Raw genomic sequence first — 13,792 nt, 5'->3', positions numbered from 1 at the left:
CATGCCGCGACGGCCTCAATTGGTAACAAGGGCACTAATTGAGTGAAGACCAATGTCCCTCAGGCTCAAAACATGACCCTCTATTGTTGATAATAACATAATTTTTAGGGGGGAAATGTAAAGGACATATCGATATTCATGCTATAGTTACTTCATTTTGTGCTTGCTTCTAAAATCATGTTATTATTACACCTTGCATAGCATACATTCATTCATTCTTTTCTCCTGCTTCACATGCAATTTTCTCACAAGAACCTTTTCTCTCAAGAACATTCTATGAAATACACTGCTCCTGTTATCTAACTAGTCTGAGCCGGGATGTATAACCTTGTAACTTTCCATCATGTGCCGAACTAACGATAATATGAACATATGTGTGTTTCCGTAATAATCGTACTAACATTGGTTTAAGCCTGTAGTATGGCTGTAGGTGATTGGCTATTGATATACTCAAAACAATATATAATGCTAAGTAAAATAAATGGGATTAGAGATTCTCCAAATCCTACCATACAGAGCTCTGTCTTCGTCTGGTTTCCTGATTGCAATCAACCTTGTAACATAATAATTTGACACTCACTTTGTCAACCGTGAAGGGTCATTGCTGCCCTCCCTCAACAGTGACCTCGGCCAGTTTACTGACTACTTTTGTGTGATTTTGTATTTTCTCTGACCTTCATGTTCTGACCCGGCTATCTGACTATTCTTCTTGCAATCTCACACCACAGAACATTAGGTAACACTGTGGCCCAAGCTTAGCGGGTCTCTGTCTAAGTCCATAGCCATGTAGAGGGGTTAAAGGATGATGAGCAAGGCAAACCCTGGGATCTGGAAAATGGAGTAGATAGCGCTAAGCCTGTTTGTGGTAGCCATCTTTTGAGCTGCCAGGTGACAACGAACAGTGTCCATAATACATTGTGTTTGCACATCATCCCAGCAAGATCTGCATTCAAATAGCTAAATGGCGCTCCTCCCCTTCTTAACCTGCCATGTGCCCAGACAGTAGTGTACAACTGTATATAGGGTATTGTCAGATTCAAGAGAAGTTGAAATATTATTTGTAAGGTCCATTTGTTTCCTATTATCCTTTGTGAAGAATTCCAAAGTTATCACCACATAAAGTGACACACGTCAGATTTGAAAATGGGCCCTGATAGGAACACAAAGCTGGCTGCAGGAAGAGGTTAAATCAGAGTATTTTGGGCACTAACTACTATAGTAAAAACTGTGAGTATAGACAATAACACATCTACTGAAATGATCAAACTCAACAGTCTCCATCAGTAAGTAGTGAGTAACTAGTGGTGAAACCTCTCTGTGGTAATTGGAGTATGGGGCTCGGTGGCTCTTGGCATCTAAACTATCGTAAGGGACAATATTTTCTGTCAGATGAGTTTCAAGAAGAAATATTAGACGTTCAAAGAGAACTTTTTATAGTAGTGCATAGATGAGGCATCTTAAATTTAGCTTAGAGATATATCGTGGCACAGGTGTAATGTTTTTTTTTGTTTAGTTTATAACAATCTGGTTTGAAGTTAGTCGGTTTTAAAAGAAATTGAAAAGTCAGGATAAAGGGAAACTCTGTTGTTATTGTACAGAAATTCACACTTGGCCCTCACTGCACATCTAATGTTGTAGATCATAAATGTGAAGTTTGGCCAGAAAGACTGGACCAGGTCTTGTAGGGACCATATGAGCACATTCAGCAGCACAGAAGGGAGAGAAGGTAGATTCATCTAATAAGATATCAGGGATCTAGGAAGCCAACAGCATCATTACCCTCCGCTTTCTCTTACAGTCCCATCATAATATTTTTTTTAAGTAATTTTCTGGCTTTGTGGTTTACAGATCTGGGCAGGTAACGTCTCCTAATCACAGGGAGTAGGTGGATCCTCCAGGTTGTAAGTCGTTTGAACAGTTTTGGGTGGAAGAGAATGTTGTGGTCTAGAGGCAAAATGGTGATCACACGATTGTGATACGGCTGGACTACACCACCGATAAAGCAGCCACAGCCGGTGACTGAGAAGAATCTGTGACTTCTCTGCATTTAGTGGTTACTACTCACCTGGGTAGTCATATGTGGGAATCTCCTCTTTACACCGCTCATCACCCCTTTCTGTAGTATTAATATGGGTCAGATCTTCACCCTGAAACAAATATTGTAAAAGTCACAAACAGATGAGAAGTCACATCTATAATCCACTCTAATCCTGCCATCTCCACCGTTCTCATTACACAAATAGAAAACACATAATACTGGTGGATAAAACAAGACAGAACACAAGACCTTCACAGCCGTCTACACATCAAAAGGGAGATCTCATTACACCTTCTCTCCATCTACCTGATGATCCTGAGGAACATTGGGATCTTCTTGTTTACAGTCATGTGGAAGAAGAGGATGGGGACATCTCTCTGGTGTTGTCCTCTTACTGGATAGATCTGGAGGAAACACATAAGGGACTGAATTCATTCTTTACATAGATAATTATAGTCCGTGTGTATTTAGTCCTGTCTATTACCTGGTGATGTGAGGGGCTGGGGAACCTCCATCATGACGTCTTTGTACAAATCTTTGTGTCCTTCTAAATACTCCCACTCTTCCATGGAGAAATAGACAGTGACATCCTGACATCTTATAGGAACCTGACACATACAATGATACAGTCATCCCCCCGATACTTTCATTGTGTTACTGTATAATATCCCAGTATTCCCAGCAGTGTCCCCTCTCCAGTCAGCAGCGCAATCATCTTGTAGGTGAGATCTAGGATCTTCTGGTCATTGATGTCCTCATGTATCAGGGGGTGAGGTGGAGGCCCTGTGAATGGGTTCAGGGGTCTTTCCCATCCCTCAGACACATGGACCTGATGGCGCTCACTAGAGGTTTTCTTCACTACTGTGTAATCCTGGTTATGGAGAGACACATTAATAAATCTCACTCCAGACATTTCCTGAGTCCTCACCTCTCCAGTTCTGTTCATCTGCTATTCCCATAGATAAGAATGATGTAATGTGACGTCATCAGAATCTCTCACCTCTCCAGTAAGCCGGAAGAGGATCTCTAGGGTGAGGTGTAATAACCTCTCCGCCATCTTGTCTCTGTCCAAATCCATCTTTGATGGGTCCATAGGGAAAATTCTCTTTAATAGATCTTCACTGAGAGGATCTGATATTTTAGGGACCTGAATGAGAAGATGATGAGCCGATGTAACATCATAAAAATCCTGTGTAATAATACAATTACTGGAGATAATAAAGGGAAACATATGAGATTTATTATTTTACAGTATTTAGTTTTCTTTACATCTAGTAATAAAACCTTTATATTTTAGGCCACAGACAACAAGCAGTTTCTTCCTTGGAGTCTGTAGCTGAACACGTTTCTCAAAGACTCATCTTCCATAAAGCTAATTCTAGTCTCATTTACCGACACTGGAATCGGCATTAGCAATACTGCAGGAGATATTCATTACACGTAACATGAGAAATAACTACTTCATGATGAGTATGACATTCATCTTCTACTACGGCTCTAGAACCATATTTAGCCAGAGTGCTTCACTGACTACATCTCCACCGGTCGTCTATATGATTGTCTCCCGTCTTCCCTGGACTGTAATCTTCTATCACATTAGATCTCATGTCTGATTCACACACAGAAGTTTGAGGCTTTGACACATGGTAAGGTTTTTAATATTATACAGAGTAGGACTATCCCGAATGGGTTCACCTTGCCATGGTGGGATAGCTTTCATGCTATTTTTGATCAAAAACAGACCGCCGGGGGGAGCCGCCAGAAAAATGCTCGAGTTTCCCATAGACTTACATTGGGCTCGTTGCTCGGGTCGAGCACCCGAGTATTCCAATGTGCTCAACCCGAGCATCGAGCACCCGACCATTTTAGTGCTCGCCCATCACTAGTTCTGAGTTTAAATCCCTGGTGCAGAAAAAATAAACTTTTGTTTTTTAAATGATGCTGGCGAGCACAAAAACTTCAATGATGCTTGGCTTTGATATATGACTTTTCTCACACATCAGAATAAGAATCACAATTACTTTTAGACCCCTGAGTATTATCATGGTTAATCTCATAAGCCAAGAAAAACTTGTAGGGACACTGAACTTTTTATTATTAATTATATTATTATTATTACTATTATCTTTTCAAACCAAAACTATGTGACACAAATGCCTTACCATTAAACTGTAGGTTCATTATTTGATTATTTAGGTAGTGATATATAATTATAATAATTACATAGCAAAAGTAAATTGGGAGTTTGCAGCCAGTTCTTGGGTGGATGGAAAGAAAAATTGACAATAAAGAAATGTTATCATTAGACCCCTTTAAGAAATTATGCAAATGAACAGTCACTTGGAAATGGATATGTAGCAAATTAGTGCCTCCCAATTTACTTTGGTTATGTAATTTACCATGCAAATAGACAGCTTGTCTGAAACTCTTAACACGTCAGGATGACACTCAAAATGTCAGATATTAAAAAGTAAAACACCCCTGTAGTTTGTGTGCTAAATAGGGATAGTTAAAAAAAAAATAATAATAATAATAATATTTCTATTGGGATTTGAACTGTGACACTTTAGTGTCAGAGGCTGATGCCTTACCATTGAGCTATCCAGGCAAGTGATAGTAACTGGCAGCTTTTCTTGTCTTATGAGATCAACCATGAAAATACTCAGGGTGACTAAGAGTCATTGTGATTCTGATGTTTGAAGAAAGTCACACATCAGACTCACACATCAAAATCAAACATCATTTGAATCTGTCTTGCTTGCAGTCTGTGCGAAAGTCCAAAGAGTTTCAATCAGATTTGCACTGAAAATCATATAACCAAATGGAACTCCTAGGTTTCTTCAACTAAGTTAATAGCTTAGGGGTTAGTGCACTGGTGTCTGGATACAGAATTTTAGTCCCATCAGCGAACAGTGACTTTTTTTAAATTATTATTACAGTTGTAAAAGTCACTTGTCAGAAACACTTGTCAGACAGGGTATTTAGCCTCAAACTGACATCATTATGATGTTTGATTTTGATATCTGATCATGTCCTAAAATGGACACTGTACTCCTGTAACTGTGTTAACCCCTCTAGTTGCTGGATGCTTCTGGAGCACAACACTTCCTGTCTCATGTGCTTGTGTTACTGCTAATAGTTGCTGAATGCTTTTAAAGCAACAGCACTACTTCTGCATGTCACACTCTGCAACAGCACTACTTCTGCATGTCACAACGGGCATTGCAGAAAATGACCTTGGTGGATGACGTTCAGGCCTTCCTAACGTTGTTTGAAAGGGTCGCTGAGAGGGAGAAACTTGCGCCAGAGCAGTGGGCTGAGGTATTGGCGCCATACTTGATGGGAGAGCCCAAGAAGGTGTACTATGATTTAGCTTTGCAGGACGCCAAAGGGTATGGCAAGCTAAAAACTGAGATTCTCGCCCACTTGGGGGTGACAATGACTATCAGGGCGCAGTGGGTTCACCGCTGGGGTAATCACCGGGACAAACCACCTCGCTTCCAAATGTTTGACCTGTTGCACCTGGTCCAGAAGTTGCTGGTACCGGATTCCCCTACACCTGCGCAGATGGTAGAGCGGGTGGTGATGGACCGGTTTGTGCACTCCCTGCCAAGGCCCATACAGACTTGGGTTGCCCAGGATGATCCCTGGAATGCAGATGACCTGATTGGACGGGTCGAAAGATACCAGGGGTTGAAGGTTCCTTGGGAAGGCAGCCCACTCCATACTGGGGTTCCCAACAGGGGGCGGAGACTCAAAAGGGGGTGGGCCATCCAAGGTCCAAAGGGGCGGGGGAGGTGGTGCCTAAGGTCCCTACAGGTGATGTTGTTTACTGGAGGTGCCACGGCCCAGGCCATATAGCCACCCGTTGTCCGCTGAGCCGATGGACTGCAGCATAGGATGACATTGTTCATATTATGCTTATCCGACCTGCAGTGTGAAATGTCAACAGAGCGAGGGGCCACAAGCATGTCCTGTGAAGGTGAACGAACAGGAGGTAACGTCACTGCTATACTCCGGGAGTCTGGTGACCCTTATGATGGCCACCCTTCCTCTTCAAATGATCCCGGGGAAAAAAAGTTGGCGTTCAGTGCATTCATGGTGATGCTAAGGACTACCCCATGGCCAGAGTAGACATTGAAATGGCTCACGGTACTGAGTCCCACGAGGTCGGCGTCGTCCATTCCGGAGTTAAGGCCCCGTCACACTTAGCGACGCTACAGCGATCCCGACAACGGTAAGACCTGTCAGGGATCATTGCTGCGTCGCTATGTGGTCGCTGGTGAGCTGTCAAACAGGCAGGCTCACCAGCGATCAGGGGAGCAGCGACATCGTGGAAAGAATCTTTCCACGATGTCCTGCTCCTGGTTACCAGCCTGCTGAAGCAGGAGCAGGCTGGTAACCATGATAAACAGCGGGTTACTAGGGGCACACGCGCACCTAGTAACGAGCTGTTTATCATGGTTACCACTGTGCTACGGTGAGCGGGAGGTTACCGCTCACCGTAGCAGAGTGGTAACCATGACAAACAGCGGGTTACTAAGTGCGCGTGTGCCCCTAGTAACCCGCTGTTTATCATGGTTACCAGCCTGATCGCTGGTCCCGCTGGTCACACACAGCGATGTGTGCTGACCAGCGGGAGGGCAAAGACCAAAAAATGTTCCAGGACATTTTGCAGCGATCTCACAGCAGGGGCCTGATCGCTGCAAAGTGTCACACATAGCGACATCGCTGGTGAGGTCGCTGTTGCGTCACCAAAACCGTGACTCAGGCATTGTAGGGAGGTCAAACAGGCACGTGGAAGCCACACACAATACTGAGCCTCATTTTGACTTTTTTTAAAGGACATTACATCAAAGTTGGATCAGCCTGTAGTGTGTTTTTCCACTTTAATTTTGGGGGTGACTCCAAATCCAGGCCTCCATTGGTTAATAAATTTGATTTCCATTGATGATTTTTGTGTGATTTTGTTGTCAGCACATTCAACTTTGTACAGAACAAAGTATTCAATGAGAATATTTCATTCATTCAGATCTAGGATGTGTTATTTGAGTGTTCCCTTTATTTTTTGAGCAGTGTATATTGGTTATCCTGGACTATGCCACACGCTTTCCTGAAGCGATTCCACTGAAGGACTCTTTCGCAAAGAGTATAGCCTGCGAGTTAGTCCACGTTTTTTCCCCAAACAGGCTCACCAAAGGGAGATACTCACCGACCAGGGAACTCCCTTTATGAGTAAGGTGATGAGTGAGTTATGCAAAGTCCTGCAATTCTCCCAGGTGAGGACTTCAGTGTACCATCCTAAGACAGATGGCCTTGTCGAAAGGTTTAACAAGACTCTGAAGAGTATGCTAAGGAAGGCCATAGGAAGGGCCGCAGAGACTGGGATTGTCTCCTACCGTATCTCTTGTTCTCCATCCGAGAGGTTCCACAGGTCTCTACAGGGTTCTCGCCATTCGAACTCCTGTATGGCTGACATCCGCGGCGTCTCCTGGATGTCGCAAAGGAAACCTAGGAAGCGGAGGTGTCGCCCCACAGGAGTGTCATCGCGCACGTCGTTCTGATGCAGGAGAGGATTGCAAAGGTGATGCCCATTATGAAAGAATATCTCCTCCAGGCACAAGAAGCTCATGCCAGAGTCTACAACCGGTCAACCAGAGTGATCCAATTCAATCCGGGAGACCGAGTGCTCGTGCTAATTCCTACGGTGGAAAGTAAGTTCTTGGCCAACTGGCAAGGGCCGTATGAGGTGGTGGAAAAAGTGGGTGAAGTGAACTACAAGGATCATCAACAGGGACGACGTAAGCCGTACCAGATATACCAAGTCAACCTCATCAAGCCGTGGCAAGACAGAGAGGCTGTGGAAGCTCCATGCTTGCTGGGCAAGCCAGAAGGTGACGTTGGAGGAGTCGCAATAGCAGAAACGCTACCGAAGGCCCAGAAACAGCAGTGTCGAGAGTTGTTGCAGAAGAACCGGGATCTGTCTACAATAATGTACTGCACCTACGCTACTTCTCATGAGCTAGAAGTCCAATAATGTCCATTCCCTAGTGTGCATGTCCGGAAGTGACGTATTTTACACTGAAATGCTAGATAAACATGGAATCAATGGCGCTATATAATTGTGGCAAGTGAGCAACCCTAGGACTACACTCAAATGTCTACAGGTAACATACTTTTCCAATGATATCTCCCTAACTATACCCACAGGGTCACTTTTGACTACAACATACCTTCTATACAAACCAAAGGGAAACCCTCTATATCTTCCTTATATTATATATGATCCTTTATTTCGGACTTAAAAGGGGAAGAGGGGAAAAAAGGAAAAAACAATCTAACAGTCCAGCTCATAGGTCTCTCAAAACCTTCAGTACTAAGTTTATGTCCTGCATCTATGTAATGACTACATCTATACTATAACATATTTTAAATTATTTTGATACAATAAACTTTTTTGATACATTAATTACTTTTGATCTAGTGTTCCCTCTTTGTTTCCTTTATAAGTGATAATACTTTAGCCGGAGGGGATCCCCCTCAATATCTATAGGCCAATTTTTCTTTAGCAAGTCCACTTGGGGGCAGGTTTTTATAGAAACTATGCACTAAACGGTCCCTAATTGACCAACCCTTTATGAAAGTTATTGTGGGAGTAGATCCCACAGCACCCTCAGGTCCGGGTCGACCACAAGTACATACTAGTGTTTTCTGAGGATATTAAAGATAAGGTCACTCTGATTGTGACAAGTTCCTACTACTTGTGTTATCCCATATTTTTCTTGGTGTCTTGGTTAGGTATGGAGGAGTGTCCGTCTCTCCTGTTTTAAACAATTGTGCGGAATCCAAAATGTACTGTGGATACCTTTTTCCTTGAATCTCGTGTTCATGCCTATTGCCTGTATATTAATATCTGTGACATTAGAGCAGTTTCTACTCAACTGTAAATATTGGCCCCATGGATATAGCTCGTTTTTTTTTATGAATTTAATAGTTTATTAGTGCTCATAGGTTAATGGTAGATGAGTGTCCCTAGGGTCCCATCCCGTTCTTTCTTGATTAGTACATCCAGGAAAGGCAACTGGTAATAATTAAACTCTGATGTAACTCTAAGGCCCACTCTATGGATATTGAGTTCCCTGACAAATTCAAGAAATTGATCACTCGTCCCTGACGAGATGATAAAAATGTCGTGAATATATCTATACCATAGCCCAATATATGGATGTCACCACTTATGATCATCCCTGAATATTGTGGTTTCCTCCTATCAGCCCAAGAATAGGTTAGCATATGAGGGGGCACAGGGGCTCCCCATCGCAGTACCCCTGAGCTCGGGGGAAGTACTTCCTGTCAAAAAGAAATATGTTGTGAGTAAGAGTGAATTTTAGAAGATCCTCCATGAAGTCATTATGTCTGCTACACTTTATTGACCTCGATTTCAAGAAATGTCTTACTCCACTGATATCATCCTCATGTGATATATTACTGTACAAAGCCTCAATATCTAGTAAGGCCTGCTCCCCTACATGCATGTATACATGCTCGAGGGTCTACATGTAGGGGAGCAGGCAAAGGGAAAACCAACTCCAGAGGGATTATTCCAACTGCAGGACCTCAGGCGGTACTGCGGGAACATTATACTGTGTGTGAGGGGATGGCGATAGTGTAGGAATATAAAATACACCTCTTTATATGGAATGTGCTCATTCCCTTGTAATCTTCTTATATTTCATGTTCATCCCATGTGCAAGATACACAAGAAATCCATAATATCTCTACATATGTTTAGACCTGTAAGTTTTTATGTTCATTTTTATTTATTCCTGATCTTTACTCTTTTTAGTACCTCCCGGAACATTAAACTGTGTGGGGGGCATCATACATCCTGCATAAGGGGCATTACACTGTGTGGGGGCATCATACACCCTGCATAAGGGGCATAATGGGGGCATTACACTGTGTGGGGACATCATACATCCTGCATAAGGGACATAATGGGGGCATTACACTGTGTGGGGGCATTATACATCCTGCATAAGGGGCATAATGGGGGCATTACACTGTGGGGCATCATACATCCTGTATAAGGGGCATAATGGGGGCATTACACTGTGTGGGGGCATCATACATCCTGCATAAGGGGCATAATGGGGGCATTACACTGTGGGGGGCATCATACATACTGCATAAGGGGCATAATGGGGGCATTACACTGTGTGGGAGCATCATACATACTGCATAAGGGGCATAATGGGGGCATCATACATCCTGCATAGGGGGCATAATGGGGGCATTACACTGTGGGGCAGTAAAGGGGTCCTGTACTATGAGAACAATACGTTTCCTCCCTTCCTGTCTCCATAGTTGTGTCGTATGTATCTATTACAGGAAACAGAACAAAAACCTTATGATTCTTATAAAGGGGCAACACAAGACCCCAATAGAGTCTCCGTGCTGAAGGGGTTAATGCCCCCTGCGCCCAGTAATGGGGTCTCCACATACCTCCACCTGCAGCTCCGCCACCACATATATGGCTGCTCTGTGCGCACAGGAGCTGTGATGAGGTCACAGGAGGGGAGGAGTCAGGGGTCACATGATCAGGGGCCTCAGTGGATGCAGGACTCTGCTGTGCTGGTTGTCATGGTGCTGGATGAGCTGAAGTTTATGTGTGGGGTCAGGAGGGGTTTACAGTGTGGATGTAGCAGAGCCGTGTGTGTACGAGGCGTACGGAGCGGAGCCGCGTGTGTACGAGGCGTACGGAGCGGAGCCGCGTGTGTACGAGGCGTACGGGGCGGAGCCGCGTGTGTACGAGGCGTACGGGGCGGAGCCGCGTGTGTACGAGGCGTACGGGGCGGAGCCGCGTGTGTACGAGGCGTACGGGGCGGAGCCGCGTGTGTACGAGGCGTACGGGGCGGAGCCGCGTGTGTACGAGGCGTACGGGGCGGAGCCGCGTGTGTACGAGGCGTACGGGGCGGAGCCGCGTGTGTACGAGGCGTACGGGGCGGAGCCGCGTGTGTACGAGGCGTACGGGGCGGAGCCGCGTGTGTACGAGGCGTACGGAGCGGAGCCGCGTGTGTACGAGGCGTACGGAGCGGAGCCGCGTGTGTACGAGGCGTACGGAGCGGAGCCGCGTGTGTACGAGGTGTACGGAGCGGAGCCGGGTGTGTACGAGGCTTACGGAGCAGAGTTGTGTGTGTACGAGGTGTACGGAACGGAGCCGCGTGCGTACGAGGTGTACGGAGCGGAGCCGCGTGCGTACGAGGCGTACGGAGCGGAGCCGCGTGCGTACGAGGCGTACGGAGCGGAGCCGCGTGTGTACGAGGCGTACGGGGCGGAGCCGCGTGTGTACGAGGCGTACGGGGCGGAGCCGCGTGTGTACGAGGCGTACGGGGCGGAGCCGCGTGTGTACGAGGCGTACGGGGCGGAGCCGCGTGTGTACGAGGCGTACGGGGCGGAGCCGCGTGTGTACGAGGCGTACGGGGCGGAGCCGCGTGTGTACGAGGCGTACGGAGCGGAGCCGCGTGTGTACGAGGTGTACGGAGCGGAGCCGCGTGTGTACGAGGCGTACGGAGCGGAGCCGCGTGTGTACGAGGTGTACGGAGCGGAGCCGGGTGTGTACGAGGCTTACGGAGCAGAGTTGTGTGTGTACGAGGTGTACGGAACGGAGCCGCGTGCGTACGAGGTGTACGGAGCGGAGCCGCGTGCGTACGAGGCGTACGGAGCGGAGCCGCGTGCGTACGAGGCGTACGGAGCGGAGCCGCGTCTGTACGAGGCGTACGGAGCGGAGCCGCGTGTGTACGAGGCGTACGGGGCGGAGCCGCGTGTGTACGAGGCGTACGGGGCGGAGCCGCGTGTGTACGAGGCGTACGGGGCGGAGCCGCGTGTGTACGAGGCGTACGGGGCGGAGCCGCGTGTGTACGAGGCGTACGGGGCGGAGCCGCGTGTGTACGAGGCGTACGGGGCGGAGCCGCGTGTGTACGAGGCGTACGGGGCGGAGCCGCGTGTGTACGAGGCGTACGGAGCGGAGCCGCGTGTGTACGAGGTGTACGGAGCGGAGCCGCGTGTGTACGAGGCGTACGGAGCGGAGCCGCGTGTGTACGAGGTGTACGGAGCGGAGCCGGGTGTGTACGAGGCTTACGGAGCAGAGTTGTGTGTGTACGAGGTGTACGGAACGGAGCCGCGTGTGTACGAGGTGTACGGAGCGGAGCCGCGTGTGTACTAGGTGTACGGAGCGGAGCCGCGCGTGTACGAAGCGTACGGAGCGGAGCCGTGCGTGTACGAGGCGTACGGAGCGGAGCCGTGCGTGTACGAGGCGTACGGAGCGGAGCCGTGCGTGTACGAGGCGTACGGAGCGGAGCCGTGCGTGTACGAGGCGTACGGAGCGGAGCCGTGCGTGTACGAGGCGTACGGAGCGGAGCAGCGCGTGTACGAGGCGTACGGAGCGGAGCAGCGCGTGTACGAGGCGTACGGAGCGGAGCCGCGCGTGTACGAGGCGTACGGAGCGGAGCCGTGCGTGTACGAGGCGTACGGAGCGGAGCAGCGCGTGTACGAGGCGTACGGAGCGGAGCAGCGCGTGTACGAGGCGTACGGAGCGGAGCCGCGCGTGTACGAGGCGTACGGAGCGGAGCCGCGCGTGTGCGAGGCGTACGGAGCGGAGCCGCGCGTGTACGAGGCGTACGGAGCGGAGCCGCGCGTGTACGAGGCGTACGGAGCGGAGCCGCGCGTGTACGAGGCGTACGGAGCGGAGCCGCGCGTGTACGAGGCGTACGGAGCGGAGCCGCGCGTGTACGAGGTGTACGGAGCGGAGCCGGGTGTGTACGAGGCTTACGGAGCGGAGTTGTGTGTGTACGAGGTGTACGGAACGGAGCCGCGTGTGTACGAGGTGTACGGAGCGGAGCCGCGTGTGTACGAGGTGTACGGAGCGGAGCCGCGTGTGTACTAGGTGTACGGAGCGGAGCCGCGCGTGTGCGAGGCGTACGGAGCGGAGCCGCGCGTGTGCGAGGCGTACGGAGCGGAGCCGCGCGTGTACGAGGCGTACGGAGCGGAGCCGTGCGTGTACGAGGCGTACGGAGCGGAGCCGCGTGTGTACGAGGTGTACGGAGCGGAGCCGGGTGTGTACGAGGCTTACGGAGCGGAGTTGTGTGTGTACGAGGCGTACGGAACGGAGCCGCGTGTGTACGGAGCGGAGCCGCGTGTGTACTAGGTGTACGGAGCGGAGCCGCGCGCGTACGAGGCGTACGGAGCGGAGCAGCGCGTGTACGAGTCGTACGGAGCGGAGCAGCGCGTGTACGAGGCGTACGGAGCGGAGCCGCGCGTGTACGAGGCGTACGGAGCGGAGCCGCGCGTGTACGAGGCGTACGGAGCGGAGCCGTGCGTGTACGAGGCGTACGGGGCGGAGCCGTGCGTGTACGATGCGTACGGGGCGGAGCCGCGCGTGTACGAGGCGTACGGGGCGGAGCCGCGTGTGTACGAGGCGTACGGGGCGGAGCCGCGTGTGTACGAGGTGTACGGGGCGGAGCCGCGTGTGTACGAGGTGTACGGAGCGGAGCCGCGTGTGTACGAGGTGTACGGAGCGGAGCCGCGTGTGTACGAGGTGTACGGAGCGGAGCCGCGTGTGTACGAGGCGTACGGAGCGGAACCGCGCGTGTACGAGGCGTACGGAGCGGAGCCGCGCGTGTGCGAGGCGTACGGAGCGGAGCCGCGCGTGTACGAGGCGTACGGAGCGGAGCCGCGCGTGTACGAGGCGTACGG

The 13,792-nt window shown here is 49.4% G+C and overlaps 1 pseudogene; it reads right to left on the bottom strand.

The window, feature by feature from the left end:
* Window positions 1–13,792, bottom strand: part of LOC141178572 (uncharacterized) — a 167,685-nt pseudogene that overhangs the window by 30,189 nt on the left and 123,704 nt on the right.

The sequence above is a fragment of the Phyllobates terribilis genome, unplaced genomic scaffold (assembly GCF_046119375.1).
Source record: "Phyllobates terribilis strain yellow unplaced genomic scaffold, ASM4611937v1 Scaffold_29__1_contigs__length_15306474, whole genome shotgun sequence".
Taxonomy (NCBI): domain Eukaryota; kingdom Metazoa; phylum Chordata; class Amphibia; order Anura; family Dendrobatidae; genus Phyllobates; species Phyllobates terribilis.
The sequence above is the reverse complement of the archived record's forward strand: the minus strand, read 5'-3'. Positions and strand labels throughout refer to the sequence as shown.